Raw genomic sequence first — 20,244 nt, forward strand, 5'->3', positions numbered from 1 at the left:
GCTCCAATTCTAGCCATGCAACTTGAGATGAACTTCAGATCTCATACTAAGACGAAACATGTGTCCTAGATACACAGACATTGAAGCAAAGGCGTTTAGAATTATAGTGCATGAACTAATTTCATTTTTGTTTAATACAAAAACCACTCTAGTGTGACCGTCTAATAGTTTGACTCAAAATTAATAGATCTTTACATAGTTGAGGAGAGAGTATCATTAAAGTCCAGCACAGCTTGAAAAAGTTCTCGAAGATTTATGTGTGCATATGTGCAGCAGCTCTTTGTAACTGCTAAATTCTTCTGCAGCTTATGAAGAAAGAACTTATAAAGGCAAGAGGAGGAAATAACTCCACCTGAACATCCTAGCAGAGGTCACTGGAGCACTCAGTCCTTCCTGTTACCCAGTCCAGCCACAGGACCTGCAAATTAATTGTACATCAGCTTGGCCAGTAGCACTGGGTGTGATTCTTATTGTTGTATCTTTTCATAACCAAAACTCAGTCCTTTCATCCTGAAGGAAGGAGATCTAAGAAGTCAAAACATGGAAGAGCCACATGTTCGCTGGCAATCGACTCTACATAGCTCCAGCTTATATTCTTATTTATATTCTTATTTATATTATATTCTTATATTATTCTTATATTATATTATAATATATCTTATTATATTATATTATTATTCATATATTATTCTTATGTTCTTATTTATGTTTATATTCTTATTTATATTCTTCAGTGCTCAGTACCAACTGAAGAGCCAGACATCTTGTTGAGTACGTCAAGATTGCAAAGTTAGTCAGAAACAAATGCATTCTCATGTATCTTTCATGCTCTCTGTGGAGATATGATTGCAGACCAGATGTGATTTGCAGAGTCGAAAAAAAAAATCTTCCTCTTCTAGAGGACACAAGCAAACCTGTAAGGCTTGGTGGCTCAATTTCAACACCTTTTGAATGTCTATCACTAGACGTTAGAGGTCTTTTCCAACATTAATACCTGTGTGATTCTTACATAGAAATACTTGTTTTTCACCTACAGTGGTTAAACGTTAAGGGCTTTTCTAGCATATCTTTGACCCAGAGGTGCTTCACAGCTGAGGATAGGTGTCAGGCAGCATCTGGCCCTATGCATGCTCTGCACATGGGTGCCTGGGGCTGGAGTGAGCAATTCCCACTATGCCTTCAAGCCTTCTACTTAGCCATTTCCAGCAGGAGCCTAGCAAAATGCATCCAAGCAGAAAGTGGCTAGTATGAAATAACAGAAGTAACACATCATAGTATTCTTTTTGGGGAATTATTTAACAATAGTGGTCCTTTTCCTGGTGCCCTGAAGAAATCCTAATCCACACTGAAGGAAGTTCACACACCAAACTGCACACAGGCTCAGATCAGCCCACTGGCATATCACTGCCAGCACACAGCACATTTTTGGGGACACAAAATAACACTCTCTTTCATTTCACCCCATTTTGCTGGGTCTAATTGTCCAGCCTGAATAATTCCACCGGCACCTCCAAAATACAGCGATGCCATCTGCATGGTGTCTGCCATCTGTGGGCTGGCGCCTGGAACCAGGCAGTCCCAGGGGGGTCAGGCATAGGGGGCATCTGGCTGGACATGGGCTGAGCCCATCGCTGCTGGCAGCAGAAAGAGGTGAGTTGGCAACACTGCATGCTCCTTGTGCCAGCTGGGCCAGAAGTCTGCAGCACTTGAACGTCTGTCAGTGTCAGGACTGACCTCCCTTGTTAAAAATAGAGCTGACAGGAGACGAGAGAAGAGCGAGCGGGAAAGGGAGAAGACGCCCTAGCTGAGGTTTGCAGTGCTGTCAAAGGGAGAGAGTCATCTAGTTTCCCTTCAGATTAGCAGCGGTGGTTTTCCGAAACTCTCAGGCTCTTAAAAAAACAATCCACAGCTATTTTTTGAAAGCTGCAAAGGCAGAGGTGGGAGAAGGCTATATGAAGCGTAGTGAAACTAGGGGATTATACTCAGCAGAACATTAATTCTAATTTATAGAGGTTGAATTTGGTGGTAGGGTAAATTTTCAAAGCAGATGTATGTACTTTCACTTGCAATTAATCCAGTACAAACATATTTAATCCATAATAAAATCAACTGTAATTTAATCCTGTCCCACGGTGATAGAAGGAAAAGAAAAAACTTCCTGAGGCCACGAATCAATACCCAAAACTGTAGACAGCTTTAAAGATATCAGTCTGGAAAATAAATACCTCTGTTTTGTCTCAGCTGAGTCAGAGATAATTCATATTAAATATATGCTCATTTCATTAAAGAATGATCTTGCTCTAAACTTCCAAAGGTTTGATGCCTTCCTCCCCAAGCCTGACATGCAGGATTTCAACCCCCATTCTTGTTAGAAGGCCACTGGATGGATAGAGCAGTACATTTGAGTGTCAGCATCAATCTAAATAATCTGTCCCTCTCATTTTCTGACTCTGTGTATACATCCATGCATACAGTTCTCCTTGGGATGACATCCAGATGTACTCCAGTATAGATAGTTGGAGATGCAGATGCACCCACCAAGAGAGGTGGCTTGGTACCCCTGCTTCTACCTGATGGAGCAGTGGAACAGCTCAGAAGTAAAGGCAAAAATTGGCCCTCTACTTTTAAATAAGATCAATGTATACAGATAATTTATAAAAAACATGTTGGGAAATAACCAGCTAGATGGTGCATCATGACTCCCAAGGGAGTGAGTGGATTAAAGTGAAGATGTCTGCACTGAGACATGCAACATTTCTGAACTTGATTTTCTTATGCCATCAGGAGAGCAGAATGCCAGAAACCTGATCCCTGAGGACCATTCAAGGTTGAACTCCTAAGGAATGCCTCTCGTGCTGGTTGTGGCTGCAGATAGTATGGCTTGTTTACAGTCTGGAGTCACTCCCCCATTCCTCTGTCTTCTGAAGTTAAAAAAGAGCAGTGCCAGTAATAATTTGTTTTGCTTTTCCCATAATTTTGCTCCCTAAACTTAAAAACAGCATTCCAAAACGAACCAAAATATCACTGAAAACCTCTGCTCTTATCTCCTCACTGTCTAGCTTTGTGGAGCACTTTCCATGACAACCAGTAACAGCAAGTCAGCCAAATCCTGAGACAGCAGCAGGGTGTGTGAGCACCAAAATAATTATACAGAAACACAAAGAATTTTTATCTATGAAAAGCAACTTCTTAAGCAAAAGATGCCACTATAAACATTCTTTCAGATTTCATTAACTTCCTACTGAGTAGGTATTCTGGAAGTGCCCCTTAAAATAATCTATCTGATCACCTGCATACCCATTAATGTTGACTGTTATTAAAAAATCACTTTTTAGTAGAAATGGAAATATTTAATATTCTTTGCAGCTTCATATATAAGAATTTCTACTAAGCAGCTCTGTTAAGTTGCTCTGCTTCCTGAATACAGCTCTTGTATTAGAAAACAAATAGTCTCAAAAACACTTTCTCAAACAACATTTTTCAATCAGATTTTGGGTTTGGTTTCAGTTTGGTTTGTGAGAACGTGGTATTCAAGTCAGCTGTGGAAAGAAAAGTCATTTCTTCTATCACAAACTGACTGGTTTGCCACTCTTCAAGTCTAGGATCAATCTTGATGACACCAACAATCACTAATCACAAAAAATGCCATCACAAGCTATGGTGTGATATTACTGAAGATGTGGCATTGAGGAAAGTGGTTAGTGGTCATGGTGGCAATGGGCTGACTAGGTTACCTTAGTGGTCTTTTTCAACCTTCATGATTTTATGATATGAAAAGATTTTTCAGTTATCAGGGTATCTGTTGTGAGATGTTGCTGTGCCATTGCAAACCCCCATATATGCTCCTTTTGACCCCAGGGCTTGACTCCTGTCGGCCACTTCCAATAAGATCTTCTTCCAACAGCTGTTTAAGTGGCCACACACAAACTGCCTCATCTGCTCCAGAATAACTGGTCAATTTATGTGGGAGGAAAATATCTTTTTATACAGCTAGCAGCCAGCACAACTGTCAGTTAGACTTGTTTCTGCTGGTGCCTTGAGCAGCTCCTGTAGCACTCTATGGTGCTGCAAGAACCTTACACTTTCAGAGGGGAATTCACCCTGGTGTAGAAAGGCATAATGAGCCTATGCAAGCAATTTGCATTGTTTTGGCAACAGCCAGAGAACAATATTTTTTTTGTCTCCTTGTCGTATCAAAGGCTGTATGGAAAGCATGCCAGATAGGTCTGGTCTTGGGCCATAGATTCCTTTTCAAACCTCTAAATTGATCTGAAAATTTGACCATTTACAGGTTGGTTATTTCATGGATCATCAACAGCACCTTGTCCAGTAAGACCTGAGAGCAGTCTTTCAGTATCTAAAGGAAGCCTATGAGAGAGAAGGGGACAGACTCTTTAGCAGGGTCTGTTGTGATGGATAGGACAAGGGGAAATGGTTTCAAACTAAAAGACGAGAAATTTAGACTGGATATAAGGAATGAGTTTTTTACTGTAAGGCTAGTGAAGCAGTGGAGCAGGTTGTCCAGAGAGACAGTGGATGGCCCATCCCTGGAGACACTCAAGGTCAGGCTGCCCAGGGCTCTGAGCAGTTGATGGAGCTGTGGATGTCCCTGCCCACTGCTGGTGAATTGAACTAGAAGACCTTAAATGGTATCTTTAAACTCAAATGATTCTATGATTCTGTATTTCTCCAAGCAAAAATTGGAGCCCTGTAAAATAAGGATTTACTACTTTGAGTTTGAAACCTGCCTCACTCTACATGCTGATTAAGCATGAACAACGTTATAGGAAAGTTATGTATTTCTTTGTTTTTCTTATATAATGGAAATATGTATTCCTCACCGTTAGGCCCAGAGTGATACTGTCTTTTCCTACCAGAGGATGCTCAATTTTAAAACCTGAAAACACAGATTAATTCAGTGGTTTCTTCCCTATTTGAACAAATCATTGTTTTTATTCAAAAGAACACTATCTAAGATGATTTTGCGAAAGCACTGACCATATTTTCAGTAGAAATGAGTCATGGTCTAACTCCTCCAAAAGAGCATGTGTGCTGGGGGGCTGGCGCAGGCCCTAGGCACTGCTGTAATCTGTGAAGATGCCTGTAACAACCAACACTTTCGCTAATGAGACCTCAGAATGTCTTGATGATCTTCTCTAATTGCTCTGTATAATTGGAAGATGCTGCAGCCCCATCCTCTGTGCTAAGAATGTGCATTTCAAAAATGTAAATTGTACGAACACGGCTCTAATTGGGCTGGGGAGTTTGGTGGATTCTGTTGTAGCCTTGATTATTTAAGAAAGAAAGGAATGTGAATCAGCAGCCAGAGATATCGATCATCAAATTGCTCCACTGAGTGACAAAACTGCCTGTATGGCTGCATTATAAATGCTTGTTTGCTATCAGAATTTTACAGGACATATAGTCTGTACTGAAATTGTCCCACTAAAACAGTTATGCTTCAGGATCACGTTAAGACTTGCACTTTTAGGAGGGATCACCAATGTTTCCCAGCAGTACACTTGCTCCCCCTAACTGACTGGGTCTCATCTAAGTTCTCATTTTTAGGCAGTTATGCCACTAACCAGAAAGGTGCTTTGTAGAAGTAGCTTTAAAAATGTGAATGTTAGCAAATGTAATTTTGGGTGTCACAAAAATGTTGTTCTGATTTCTGTGACAAAAGCTATCCCCTAGGTGTCCCTGCTTGAGCAGGAGGTGGAAGGTTGAGGTTTCTTCCAGACTTGCTTGACTCCATGCTGCCAGCAGGACTTTGGGACTGAAGACTGAAGGCTGAAAAGCTGCACGATCCCTACTTCCTAGATTTAAGATCCTGATGGTGTAGGGACAACTGATCTGACTTTGGCACCTCTTTGGGGCACCACGTTAGGAAGCCAGTCCTCTTCATACTGGTGGTGGGAGAGAAAACCCTCTCAAAAAAGAAGTGTATACCAACCCAATGGAGACCCCAGCCACATTGTGGAGGAAACACAGTGGGATACACTCCCATCAAGACTTACATCAAGATACTTCCCATCATGGATACCACCCATCACTGCTTCAAGCTAGAAAGGGGATTTTTAACCCAAAGAGGCTACCAAATCCTTTAATTGGTTCACAGATGTGTTCAGCCACCAGTCATAGATTAGGTTGCACTTATCTCCCTGCCAGTGGTCACAAAAGATGTGTGATATGAGTTTTCTCTCAGGACTGGATTACCTCACTGATTAGCAGTGTGCCATTTGGACTGTGTGGCTGAAAGAATGATTAAAGATACTGCTGTTCTCTGTGTTTGCTACTGGAAAACCATGAAATACAGGGCATTTGTTTCTAGCCTGTGACTAAGTTATAATCAACAGAAATCTTGAGCTTTGTCATGGAAAATGTCTCAGTTCTATTATCTAATGTTGCCTGCTGCACCTAGACTTCCACAAGTAACTGCACAGAGGGAGAAGCTCAGCAAGGTGAACCACATCTGCAGTACACTATATGCATACAAATAGATTAGCTTATTTGCTGGAATATTGGCCAAAAAAGGACGAGGAAACAAGTGTGAGCACAGACAAAGCAGCCTTATTACCCTTTCTGATCACTACCATCAGCAAAGCTTTGTGGTGTTTCCCCCATTCTTTTCTTTTTATTTTTTTCCTTTTTAATGATTTTTCTTTAGGAGCACAAAAGATGCAGGAGATAGAATCTGGCACTTCATCATCTCTCTTGTAATCTCTTTTACCGAAAATGTGTTAATTTGGAAAAATAAAAAGGAGGATAAAAAGGATGATTTATGAACACACATAGTCTAATAAATAAGCTTATAACATTGCAAAAGAGCCATTGTTAAATATGTTTTACATTTGAACAGCTATAAAATTTTTAAAGAAAGCTCTGGTGAGTCTGGTTTTAATGAAGTCTTTTGTCTCTCCAAGGCAGCATATTCCATGTGGAGGAGGTTATTTTCCCCCCATTTCTGAGATAGTTAACTCTCACAGAGATGGCCAGGGCACTAGTTATAACTGCTGTATATTGCTGCTTTCAAAAGGAACAAGAAATCCAGATACTCAGCACGTTCCCTCAGCATGCACTTCAGGTAGTGGCTGCCAAACAAAGTGTTAAGCATCCAAAGTTGGGATCTCTCCTGAGCAAGTGGCCAGTGCCAAAAATACAGCTAGCAGCCTCAAAGGGGTGAAAAACACAGGGTCTATCCTCTGAATCCATCACTAGCAATCACATGCAGACTGATTCTCCTTTCCAAAAGCTTTGCTTTTCATATTCTGGAATCCCAGCACCTCTCCCTTATTACTCTCTACCATCATCACTCCCCAGTTTCCTGCTGCTTCTGCTAGCTTCCCAGGGATGTCCTTGACACTCCAGTGTATGACTTACTGGCATGGTTCTCCCTGTGTTCTGTTCCCCAGGAAAAAAGAAGCAATTTATGTGTCAAAGTTTTTGTTGTTGTTGTTGTTTGGTTGGTTTTTTTGGTGCAGTGCTGGTCAAAATAAATACAAACACAACCCCCTGAGGTTATGTATGCATTCCAGCATTTGAAAAGGAGCAGCACTCCTCAAAGTGTTAACTACATTTTAAAATTAAAACGTTAACTGAGCTGGTTACAAAAGCATGTCATATGATGAAAACCAAAGTCTGCTGTGAATGTTGAGTGTCTGTAACTCATGTGGAGGCTGTTTGTCTCTGGTTTTTAATTAAAGTCTTGAGTGCAAATTGCTGATACAGTCCTGAGGGCCAAAACAGAAAATACCCTGGGAGATGTAGCATCATGAGAGGTAGAAGTTCAAGGTGCTATTTTACTTTTTCTCACTGTGAGGAGACAAGCTATTCTCACTGGAGCTGAGGTAGGAAATAGTCCATTGATTCCTTGACAGCTCTTCTTACTTGCAAATGGCAGTCAGGGTCTACACAGGAGAGATTCTGATTATCCTCCACACCCTTTTCAGCTGGTTACTCATGCACCTTTTCTTGCAGCCCTGAGCTTTTTTTTTTCCAGGTATACTCTGTGCATCCCACGGTGGGATAACTCCACCCAGAGTTTCTTCTCATTCACACACACTGCTCATATTTTTCATAGAACCAACGAGTCATAGAATCATTAAGGTTGGAAAAGACCACTAAGATAATCTAGTACAACCATCAGCCCATCAACCCATTTCCTATTCCTCCAAATGGCAGTCTTTATATGATCCTTCCCACAACTAACTTGAAAGCTCTCAGCAAGCAGTCATGTATCTTCACACCATCTCTGTAGCCCTTGTGCGTCCTTCCATATTGTTGAGCAGGAAATTCCTTCGGCAGAATGGGCTTGAGGATCAACTCTTCACCTCAAAGTCTAAGACAGTATTGAGCAGTATGTCCTTCACTCCTTTTATAAGCTTCTGGGGTAAAATCGGTCTTTCAAAGACACTTAGTTTCCTCTTTCTACTACAAACTTCCCTAGATATAGTTAAAGGTAAGAAGTAGCCAAAAGCACTCTTGCTCTACCATAACTGAAAAGAATGACATTTTCTACATTGTTCACTGACTGTGTTTGACTTCATTGGTCTTCCTGGGCAACACCTGTGTGAGACAGATTGAGCTTCAATGACTGAAGGGAGAGGTGATGATGCTTCTGGTCCTGAAGAGAAAAAAATAAGAGGAAGAAAGCAACTTAAACTCAAAGATGTGTGCATTGAGTCATAAAATCTGAGGAAGCTTCTGAGGTACAGCACTTCATGTGTCATCCTTCACTGGTGGCTGTGGCTGAAGCAGGGAATCTGGTCCTGCAGGGATGTGTAGCAGCTTGCACTAATTGGCTGTAAAATGAAGGGTAGCCTTTGGCGTGCTCCAGCACTCATCTGCGTGGGTGTTAGCTCAGCAGTGACTTTAAACTACTTGCACACCCTAGACCTGCTCCTTGCCCTTCCCTTTCTCCTTCTAAAAAAGAACGTGTTTATTACCCTTTGGCATGCCCAGTGATGGCTCTTCTTCAGCTGAGCTTGCTCTTTCTTTGGACAGAGAAGCGCTTGCTCCTATCCTCCAGATTTCCATTTGGAGCACAAAACAAGCCACTCACGTTGAGCAGGTTTCGCTCTATCCTAGTGCATCACATGGGAAATCTACATTAGCATGAGGTAAACATTCACTGGACCCAGTTCAAAGGCTGTAAACGGTGACCAAGTGGAGACTGCAGTGGGGAAACAGCCATGGTTCACAAAGCCGGCATCCCACACACCTCACAGGCAGAGGGTCTGACGGGCCATGCACTGGAACATATTTTCAGCAGCAGAGGCCCAGGATAATTTATGAGAGCTTATAATGCTAACTGCTAATGTTAAAAATGCTATATCCTGTGCAGAGGTGGGCAGAGTAATGAAGCATAAAGTCTGGCTGCAGCTGAAAACTTGGCTCTGTCTCGGCTCCATGCCCATGAATGAGAAAGAAGTCGGGACAGAGCCAAAGTACTGAAAAGCGTCTGGCACTGCTTCCTGGCGGTCACCGTGACCTTACCTGCCTGCACTTATGTGTACTTGTGCACACCCGCATGCATGGCACACCGTACTCTTCCCATGTTCTGCTTCGTGCTCCATTCCAAAGATCCGATGATGTTTTTGCCTCTCGGGGCTAAGACAAATGTTTGGCTTGTCACAGCCTCAGCCATACCTTCAAACCTTTTGGCTCATCTTGGAGTAATGCTTAGGCATAATTGGAGACATCTTTCAGCAGGGCCTATCTCTGGGGCTGCAAGACATAATGAATGGATCCTCCTCCTCAAAAGGTAAACTGTTGCTGAACTCTCAGCACCATGTTCACCTGCCTGATGAAACATGTTTCAGATTACATAAGACTATGCAATGTTAGTTTTCCAAGCGGCAGCGAGGAGAGGTTTGTACCTAACAGGAGATTATCTTTCAGCCACATTGGTAGTTGAAGAAAGCATAAAATGCAAGAACTTACATCAGATTTTGACCAGCTCAGAGGTTGGGACTAACATTTCCACTATATTCTTAAATAGCTCGTAGGGATTTGCAAAACCTGGGCCCAGATTTTCCACAGCTTGGAGAAAACACTTATTTCATTTCCAGTTCAACATGATGTCTAATTTTTAAAGATATACAGGTGTAGAAATTGCCTGTATAAATGTAGCCCTTCAGAAAGTTCACATTCTTTGCAAGTTGGACCTGCCTGATTTTGGATACATATGAGACTGAGCTCTGAATGTGAATTAGACACATTTTGAACTCACATACATCCATTTATATTTTGAATTCACATACAATCCACATAAGCCCTTGCAGTTTTTGTCCACACGCTGAACAACAGTTGCTGGATTGTGTATGTCTTCACTGAAAACAATATGCAAGCAGTGAAGTCATCCGAACTCCCAGATCAAACCACTCGTGAGTTCCTCTTTTTCACCTCAAGTATTTCTTGCTGCGTGCCCATGAGTCCCAGTCCCCACACTGTGCACCCAAGGGACTCTCAGTCACACTGCTCTGTTCATCTGCTTCTGTACTCTTTCACAGGCTGAGAGAGGTGCTGATAATTACACAACATGTGTTTTTCAGCATATCTTGGGGCTGTTTTTATACTCTATAGAACATACAGATTTGATATATCTATACTTAGAATAATAGAATTATAGATGCACAGAATCATGCATGGTGCTATGTGGGCAGCATAGCATGCTGAAGAAAAGGCAGTCTGGATTTAAACAAATTTCAGCCGAAACAAATTGATGTTGAAATAAGGACTTGGCATGCCACATTCTCAGGAAAACATTTAATTCTTTTTTTTTGTTGTTGTTGGGTACAACAGCAGACTACTCTTAAGAAATCAAATAAAAAAGCTAAAATTTCTTAATGTATGGGAAAGCTTTACTTAGAAAACAAACTTTCCATTGTGTTTTAATTGTCTGGAAAAAACCTGTGGCTATTTCTCCGATTTCCACTTCAATCTTCATTTCTTCCTGCCTAAAGGTGCACTAATGTTGCAGCCAGTACACTTGCTCAGTCCTGTCTGTATGCTGCATTCACAGTCAAGAGCAAATGGATGGTTGGATATTTGGCAAAATTTCTTCTCAGAGAGAGTGACATGGTGGTGGACAGAGGGAAGTAGTGGAGTCACTGTCCCTGGATGTGTTCAACAAACATGTGGATGTGATGCTTAGAGACATGGTTTAGTGGGCAACATTGATGGTAGGTAGAGGTCTTTTCCAACCTTTATAATTCTGTGATTCCATGATCTCTGAAACAGAAACTGAGGAACAGTCAACAGTTACTGAATGCATTAAGAGATACGAACTCTGCTTAAAAGTTGAGAGCGGGGAGTTATTAACATGAAAATATTGTTGTCACTGTATTTTTGGTTGTTTATTTGTTTTGGGGGTAGTCTGGATCTTAAAAGTCACTGCTGTGAAAAATTGCCACATGACTATAATGTTTGAGTGACCAAAAAAAAAAAAAAAAAAAAAAAAAAGCTGTTATCCAGACATTCAGTACAAAAGACAGGGTGGGAATCACACCAATCTCATCTCCCCCTGTCACTCCATTTAGACCCCAATTACTATGCAACAGAGGTAGAACAGGGGCAATCTGGAAAGCATGACAGGAGAGTAGCAAGTCAAGTGCATGTTTTCCTCGCAGTAAATGCTATTACAAGCAGGTATGTCAGACAGGCCAATCTAAGCCAGACAGAGCCTGAGAGAGGGACTTGCTGATTGCTGAGGTCGGACTGAAATATCTCAGTGACCACCAGTGCCTCGGGCCAGCCATGGGGTCACCAGGCACAGTCCCACCAGCTCCTGCAGCAAGCAGTCTTTGGGACATCATACGCTGCTTTGCATGACAGGCCTAAGATTTGCCTGCCATCTATTGGTCACAGACCTGAAGAGTTTATGCTTATCGTTACAGCTGCATAGATGGACACAGGCCCTGACAGATGCCTCCTGACTGGCTGTCCCAAGCAGGACACGACTGCTTGGCTGGGTAACTAACTTGTGGGAGACATGGGATACCCCTGGGAGTGCCACATTTGCCCTCTCTCCAGCCACATGGCATACAGCCCCGAGGAAAGCCTGGCCACCAGCCCTTTCACTGCATTATTCCATACTGCTGTTACCAGGGCTGGGGGGCACTCAAGGGACAACCAGGGCTTCCGCCTACCGAGGCAGTGGGTGTCCCTGGGAATGCTGCCTGGGGCTCAGCCTGGCTCCATCCCAGCACCCATGCGCTGGGGTGGAAACATCGCCAGCGGCACATGGGTTGGGACCATGAGTATGCTTTGATGTCCCCTGAAAGGACCACAAAGACATTGGCCGTTTGAGTCTCCAGCCAATGTTCTTCTCACTAAACCATGCATTAATGAAACTTTATTTATTTGGTGTTATATTTGAATCTGTATTCCCATTCTGACTCCTTACACAATAGTTTTTAGGCCAACAATCGTGTACCAGGGTAAATATTACAACATCTTTTGGCCGGATTCAATAAGAAATGCCTTCTGAAACCACGCCTGGCTGTTCCTTGATTCTTGAGGGGAAAAAAAAAAAAAAAATGCCAGTGACTGCGTGTCATGGAATGGTTGCTTTGTTTTTTTTTCTACAGTTCACTTTCATGGTAAGCCAAACATGTGTTTCAAAGCCAGATTTTCTGATCTTAAAATTCATGTAGTATGAAAGGCTGTGGACATAATTTTTTTACTGAACAAGACTGTGATATACAGTGATCGTGCTCCCTACAGCACTGCATGGAAATGTTGATCACAGAGTAGAGGTCTTGGTGTTACTGCAAAAGAAATGCTATTCTAACTCCTGGGACCTTGTTCCCACATCATAAGGTCTAGACCCACAGTCTGCCCATTGTAACCTTAGCCAGGTATTCACGGCCTTGTCCCACCACACTGCTTGCTCCAAACTCACTCCTGGAGTCCAGAGATTAACAAAATGGAGTTATGCAAATTTGCCTCCTAAATATTAGCTAAGAAATTACTTCCTCGTGGTTGATAGTGCTTTGACTTTTATTTTATTTTATTTTATTTTATTTTATTTTATTTTATTTTATTTTATTTTGTTTTGTTTTATTTTATTTTATTTTCCCAGCCTTATACTTCTGCATTTTGCTGACTTGCTTCTCTTCAGGTAGAGAGTACTTGTGGTTCTTTGTGAACATGACTATGTACTATTTTATACCATTCCCCATTTTGTAGAAACCAAGATACAAGGAGCATGACTCATCCAGCCTGCTGTAAACAGCTACTTTGGGGTGAATGGAAACACATGCCAGATGGGTTTCTTCTTGTAGCTCCCTCTATCTCTGCCTGTATTGCCAAACAGAAGAGTCAGGGACCAGTTTCTGTGCTTTGGCCGGGTGGGTAAGGCTGCTTGATGTCCACATGGCTTAAGACTAACTCCCCTATAAATAGTTTGCCTTTGAGATAGCTTGAACTTGTATTCCATATTTTAGCGGCATGAATATATTCTTGGGTGCCTATAAAAGGTATCAAAGGAGAAAAGATTCAGTATAGATGCTTACATATGATTACATGGCTCCTAGACAAAAGAGTTTTTCAAAATCATGTGCTGAACAAGTAGTAGTTACAAACTGGGAGCCTGAGCCACATGAATTAGACCAGTATTCCTATCCCATAAATACTGCCATCAATGCCTGGAGAAAGTATTGAATATATAGCATTATGCATAAGACTCTGAAACCTCACTAAGAAAGTCTATTTTTATTTCAGTTATCTTCAGTTAGAACAGATCTGTCACTGTTATCTATAAAAGCCCTGAATCTAAACATTGGGCTAAATGTAGAATCTCCAGAAATCTCAATTTAGTTTCCTTAATTAGAGAGAAAAAGAAAATCCTGGGTTATTGTTACATCCCCATTAATCACTTATACTCATTACTATTAATATTTAAGTATATTGTTTTTCCACTCTTTTTGTGTGTGTGCGTGTGCGTGTGTGTGTATAAGTTACAGGGTATGTTATGCCATTGCCTAAACCTTGATTCTTTGTTGCCATTTCTGGTGTTATTTAACCACTTAAAAATGTATACTGAAGAAGGTTCTGGGATAAAGTATGCCTGCATGTTCTCTTTCATGTTCTCTTTTCCTAGAAGATGCACCCAGAAAAGTAGTTCCAGGAAAGCAAAGGAAGGTGCTTTTCTGTGAACAGCAAGGCTGGTGCAGTTAATGCAGCATCAAGAAAGTACGTTGAGAAATCATTAATCCGTTAAAATCTTCATTTAAGCCTTCCTGACATTATGAAGGATTAATATGTGAAAAAAATTGTGTGTTTTTTGTTGTTGTTGTTGGTGGTGGTGGTTTTTGACTGTTTTATTTATTTACTTTTTTACTACCAAGCAGGCCAAGTAAAAAGATAAGTCTTCATCTCCTGGCTGTTTTTGAAACCCGAGTGAAATAGAATCTTCCATGTTATAGTATAAACTCTTGTGCACAGAGAGAACAAATTTTGTGGGATTTATTTATATATTACTTTATTTTGTGTGTGTACGTGTTAAGGTTTTTTGTTCATTTTGGTCTTTTTTTGTTGTTGCTGTTATTTTAAGGAGAACAAAATCCCATATTTTAATAGTCTACTTGTTAGTGTTTGGCATTGGGATGTGTGAAATGAAGAAGGTTGCCTCAACTATAGACCCTTTGGTTCTTGTTTTTTCATGTTTCTGTAGCCATATAAATATATTTCAAAGCAGAACAAGACTAGAATTAGCCAAAATGCAGGATTTAGGGTTAATGATACTTTTTCTTCTCTTTCTTCTTTATTTATGTGGTTTTGTTTGGTCAGGACCTACATCAATTCTTCAAGACCTTCTCATGACCCAGAAATCCCCAAGCACTGTTTCTAAAAGGAAACATGCATGGTGTTTCTGAAATATATCATTTCCTGAGACTTTCTTATTAGTTTCACCTCTGCTGGCCTCCACTTCCACAAACACTGAGTTCCTAGCAGTGCTGTGTGACATGCCTGAAAACCCTGCTTTGGTGAGTCAGCCCTGGAGTCACCAGAGCTCAGGAGCCCAGGTTCCCTAGCTGCCTGGATGGGAAACCAAACAGGGCTGATAGACCAGCATCCAGTTGGTATTTTCATCTGCAAACTTATAATCGGTGCCGAATAAAGTGAATTATCTAATCAAGACCATCTGCAACTTGAAATTATGAAGTCATTAATTCATTTTACTCTATTGTAAAGAAAATAGTGAAATTTATTAGCTTGTTACAGACTTCACAGAGTTAACTTTTAGATCATATAATCTTAGATTTTTTACAAAATTTCAGACACAACGGGAAGAAGAAACACTAGCTTTGGCACTGGCTTGTGGTGATTCCAATTTGTGGAAATTCTTACTTAGTACTACACCTGTGTAAAACAATATTTTATGGGCTACAATAGCACAAAACTGACTGATTTACTTTCAAAATCAGACAGTATGTATAAGTGCTTTGGTACTTCTTCAAATACAAAGTCATTAAATGCACTTTAGTGATCACAGTTCAGAACAGAGTATGGACTGAACACCTGACCGATGTCACCCAAGACTATCTCTCTAAGCACTCTGCACTGCACTAATTGATCTCTTAATTGGCTCAGTCAACACAGCAGTCTCCATCACACAACAAGCACTAATTGCTACAAGCTCGCTTCTGAAATGTTAAGCACTTTGAAGACAAAGTGTATGTGCTGGAATCGACTTGCACAGTGATGTGGGGCTGAGTGAGGGCTTTTCTGGGATCCCCATCATCAAGTCTGGCTGGTGTTCCCCTGGGCTCCTGGGGTCAATCTCTAGGACAGCTGTGGTCTTTATAGTCTGGCATATATGTGCAAAATGAGTCTTGTCCAAAGGCCAGAAACCTTTTGTAAAGGATATTAGCAGTCACCTTGACCCACACAGGAAAACTTCTGCTCTGAGGTCAGTAACTGTATGGATGCGTTAAACACAACCAAATGGATATTTGCTTTCTTCAGGGCCCGGTTTAGAATATAATGAGCCAAAAAGCTACTTTGCAATCACTTAGACTATATAATGTACCTGGAGACTAGATAATTATTTAAGTGAGGGCAGTGCTATGGTATCTCCACTCTGACAGATCTGCATATTAACAGAGAGGAATCTGTTGCTCCCCTTGGGGCAAGATAGATTACCTTGGTAGGTGGATTAGTGGCAGTATGCCTGACAAAGTGCCTCTGAGGGCTTGTCTACACAAGACAGCTGCACCCATTTAACTCAAGGTGTGATTTTAAACCAAATGAGTTAAACCCAAGCAGAGGCCTACCAATGCGATCCTTCTATCCTTGAAGTGAAGCATGTTTAGAGTCAAATTCTCAGAAAATAGGCAAAAACAACAAAAAAATAAAAAGGTCTGAAGCCAAAATAAAATGGTTTGTGTAGTATTTGGCACAGAACTTTTTTTTTTTTTTTTTAAATTAGGAATTAGTCAAATATGATACTTTTCTCTTACCAATCCCAAGGGGCACCACAGTGCCTTCACTTTGGTGGTGAGGATGACAGAGACTCTTACTGTCTCCTCATTCACCAACTAGGACAAGTTTTTCTTTGCATCAACCATAGAAATACTCCAAAAAAACAATGGAAAGCAGAAGCAACTCAAATTTTACAAAAGGCTAGCCAGAGATGAACATGAAATTTTAAGGGATACAGAAACTTCCACACAGAGGTACTGCTACTTCTAATGGCATTTCCATTGGAAAGGTGAAAAAGATACAGAAAGAATAATTATGTATTTTAGCCTATAGATTTGCCATTTTAATGTGGTAAAGGCACTTGAGACCTGGCCTTGTTTCTTTCAGAGGAACCTGTGATGAAAAATTATTCTAATTCAAACACAGAGGCTTCCATTATGCAGTTCCATTGACTAATAAGTAGGTGTGTACAGATGAAAATCTAAAGCCTTGGCCCAGAAGGATATTTTGACACGTTCTATTTTTATAAATATGTTCCAAAATTTGTCTTAATTCCAGTATGAACTCAAAATAAATTCTGAAATCTGCCACACACAAAAAAAGTTATACTGAGAGGTCAGGATAAGTTTGGTCTGCAGCGTATAGTGCAGCTGGACAAAGGCTTTACTCAGAGAAAACACTTTGGTTTTGTATCAATTTGGTGGATAATGTTTTCCTAAATTTAACAGACCACAGTCATTATTAAATTGGTAAAATTGGTAGGTCAGTTTCTGGAAATCAGTCTTCCAGCATTAGATCACTGACCCAGTGTAAGAGTGAGCACTTAGCATTAATCAAGACTAATAAGATATGAAAGGAAAGGAAAATGTTGGAAGCTCTATACAACCTAGTGGAAAAAAAAAAACAAACTGAATCAGACATGCAAAAGTGAGACAGTTTTAATGTGATTTTTATAGCAACCACTAAAATCACTAGCATTTGGATCAGAGGAGAACAGTGCAGACAAATCCTGCAGTGTGTCTGTCTTGGCATAATACTCATGCAAGCAATATCTAATCCTTATTGCTAGGAATAAACACTCTTTCTGTGCTGGTAAGATGAGGAGTTTTGAGCTTGCTCCCTAGTACCTATCTGCATGCCTGAGAATCATTGGGCTCACTGAAAGGTGCTATGTTTTCTTTTTCTCTTGATGCCAATACAATTTTCAGCTGCATCCAGTTGGTTTCTTCACTGTCAGGTGGGAAAAGGCATGTAAGACAGGGTTTTTACAAAACTATCCTTTTTATCATTGTTTTTCTGCACTTCTTAACATGTGTTCTAATCACATTGGAAACACATATTAAAACAAACAAACAAACAAAAACAACCAAAATATATACCAAACCAAAACAAACAAACAAAAAAACAGAATTAAAAATTATTATGAAAGATTCAAGTGATGAAATAAATACAAAATTACTCTTTATCTGTTTCTGCTAATGTTAAACCAGAAGTCTCTCTCCCTTTTTCGTGGCAATAGTCTGTTACTCGACATCATGTCCATTTGTCATGAACTTGACCTTTCAGTATGTCATGTTGCATCTTGTAGAAAGTAAAAAGTCCAAACCTTCCAAAATTCCAAAAGCATTTAAATGCTGGGTTTCAGATAGAAAATGGAATTCTCTAACTAAGAAGGAAATCAGAGATTTTTGGATTTTTGTAATGTGTTCCCTCTTCTAACAGTATTTTAATCTCGGGAACAAACAATTTTCTCAATTAATAGAGTAGATTGGACAAACTAGAAGAGGGAGCCACACAGGACTTCTGTTTTTTTTTTATTGTTGTTGTTTTGTTTTTTTAAATTAAACATAATATGAGAGAACATGAAACCAGAAAGATATCGGGTGAGATTATAAATATTTCCAGGCATGTTTTCTTCTTAAGACTGCATGAACTTTGAGCATGTTACCTTGAAAAGAAGTGCATAAACCTGTTTTATGACACTGTACTTTGATGAAGTGTGTTGCTTTAGTTAGAAAACAACATCTGAAGTTACTTGTGTTTCCGACTCCTTTCTACAACATCCTATTCACGTTTTCATCACAGATGACAGAGTAGCATAAGTTTAGGGATCTATCTGGAGTAGAGAAGTCACACAAAAAAGCATGCCAGAACTTTGATCATTCATTTCCTCCATGTAGTCTTCCATTGTATTATGTTATTCCAAACAAGATAAATGATAAATATCCTTAAAAAAATAAAATAAAATAAAATAAAATTGATTTCTCAGAAACATTACATTTGTTCAAAAATCTCAGCCATATTAATATAGTGTCCAAAGATGTGCTGTAGATAAATACTAGTCTCTCCATATTCATTGTTAATTGCTATTTCAGCTTCATCCAGTGTTATAAATCCCATCCATCTGCTAGATGTGACATGCTCTGCTATATGAAGTGGTATTTGCTATCCTCTTCAATTTCTCCCCATCTCCATTTTGTAATCTTGCATTAGCACTATTGACTTTAGGCCTGATCCTTGTCATACTCCAAATTTTTAGTGTCTTTCCCGCAAAGAGTACAAGGCATCTGGGCTCTCATCTGCAGGTATATTATCACATATCTGCTGCACTTGGTGGGTATACTGGGAAGAACACAGATTTTGGGTAGATATTCCACCTTCCTTAGGCAGAGATGTTGGATTACAACATAGTGGGACTATTCTGAGAGTGTACAATACTTATTTTTAGTTTATTTTCTGTCAGAAAGTAGGAAGAAAGGAGAAACAGTGACTCTGAATCTTCGCTAAAATATTTTCTCATCACAGAAAAATGCCTACTGGTAGGAAGTCTGTAGCCACCACAAGCTTTGCTGGTGCAAAACAGTAGAGCAGTGTGAGAGCAGAGCTAGTGCTGACTGATCTGCTCTTAAAGACAGAATTGGGAGAGAAAAATTGGTTTAGGTTGACCTCATCTGTGCCTAGATATGGAATATATGATATATGTATTATATATTAATATATTATATATGTATTTTCCCTATAGAGGAAACTCGGCTTCATGGAAAAATTCACACACACACAAAAAATGCTCTAATAACAAGTATGTGGTTGAATGGAATCTGAGATTGGAAGACATAAGTTTAATAAATCAGGGTTAGAAAGTCTTTGTTAAAAGGAGACAGGTTAAATGAAAGTAGCCACTAGGCTAACGAAGTGAGAAGAGAAGAAGGGACAAGGAGAAATCATAGTCTCCAAGGGAGAAGGGACTATAAAGAGGAGTGGACAAAGAATGTGACTTCCAAGATTAGAGATGTCAAGATGGTCAAAAGAGGTAAGCAGGGGAACTGAGACAAGTTTCTTTTTAGATTCCTGTTGGGTTGATGGTACCATGTTGGAGTATATATTTAAAGATACAGAAGTCATGGAAATTCTAAAATAAGGACAACAAAATTTTAAGAAGATGATGAAGACCAATATGTGGTCCAACGACTCAGCTCTGAGGGACCATATAACTCTTCTGAGATGTTTATGGGAACAAGGGTTTTTTTGATGATGGAATGTGATCTGTGAACATTTAGTCTTAAATTTCCTCACTGACGTAAACATCTACCATTCTGAACTCAAAAGCATGAAAATCTCTTGACAACTTCTTAAGGAAAGCAAGACAGACATAGGCTTACTGGAGTGAAACCAGCGAAGGGCCACTAAGGTGGTTAAGGATTTGGAGCATCTGACATAAGGGAAATCTGACAAAAGTGGGACCTTGCAGACTCAAGCTGAAAAGTCAGGAAAATCTTATAAATATATGGAAATTCATGATTCAAATTAAAGAAGTCC

The sequence above is a fragment of the Excalfactoria chinensis genome, chromosome 1 (assembly GCF_039878825.1).
Source record: "Excalfactoria chinensis isolate bCotChi1 chromosome 1, bCotChi1.hap2, whole genome shotgun sequence".
Taxonomy (NCBI): Eukaryota; Metazoa; Chordata; class Aves; order Galliformes; family Phasianidae; genus Excalfactoria; species Excalfactoria chinensis.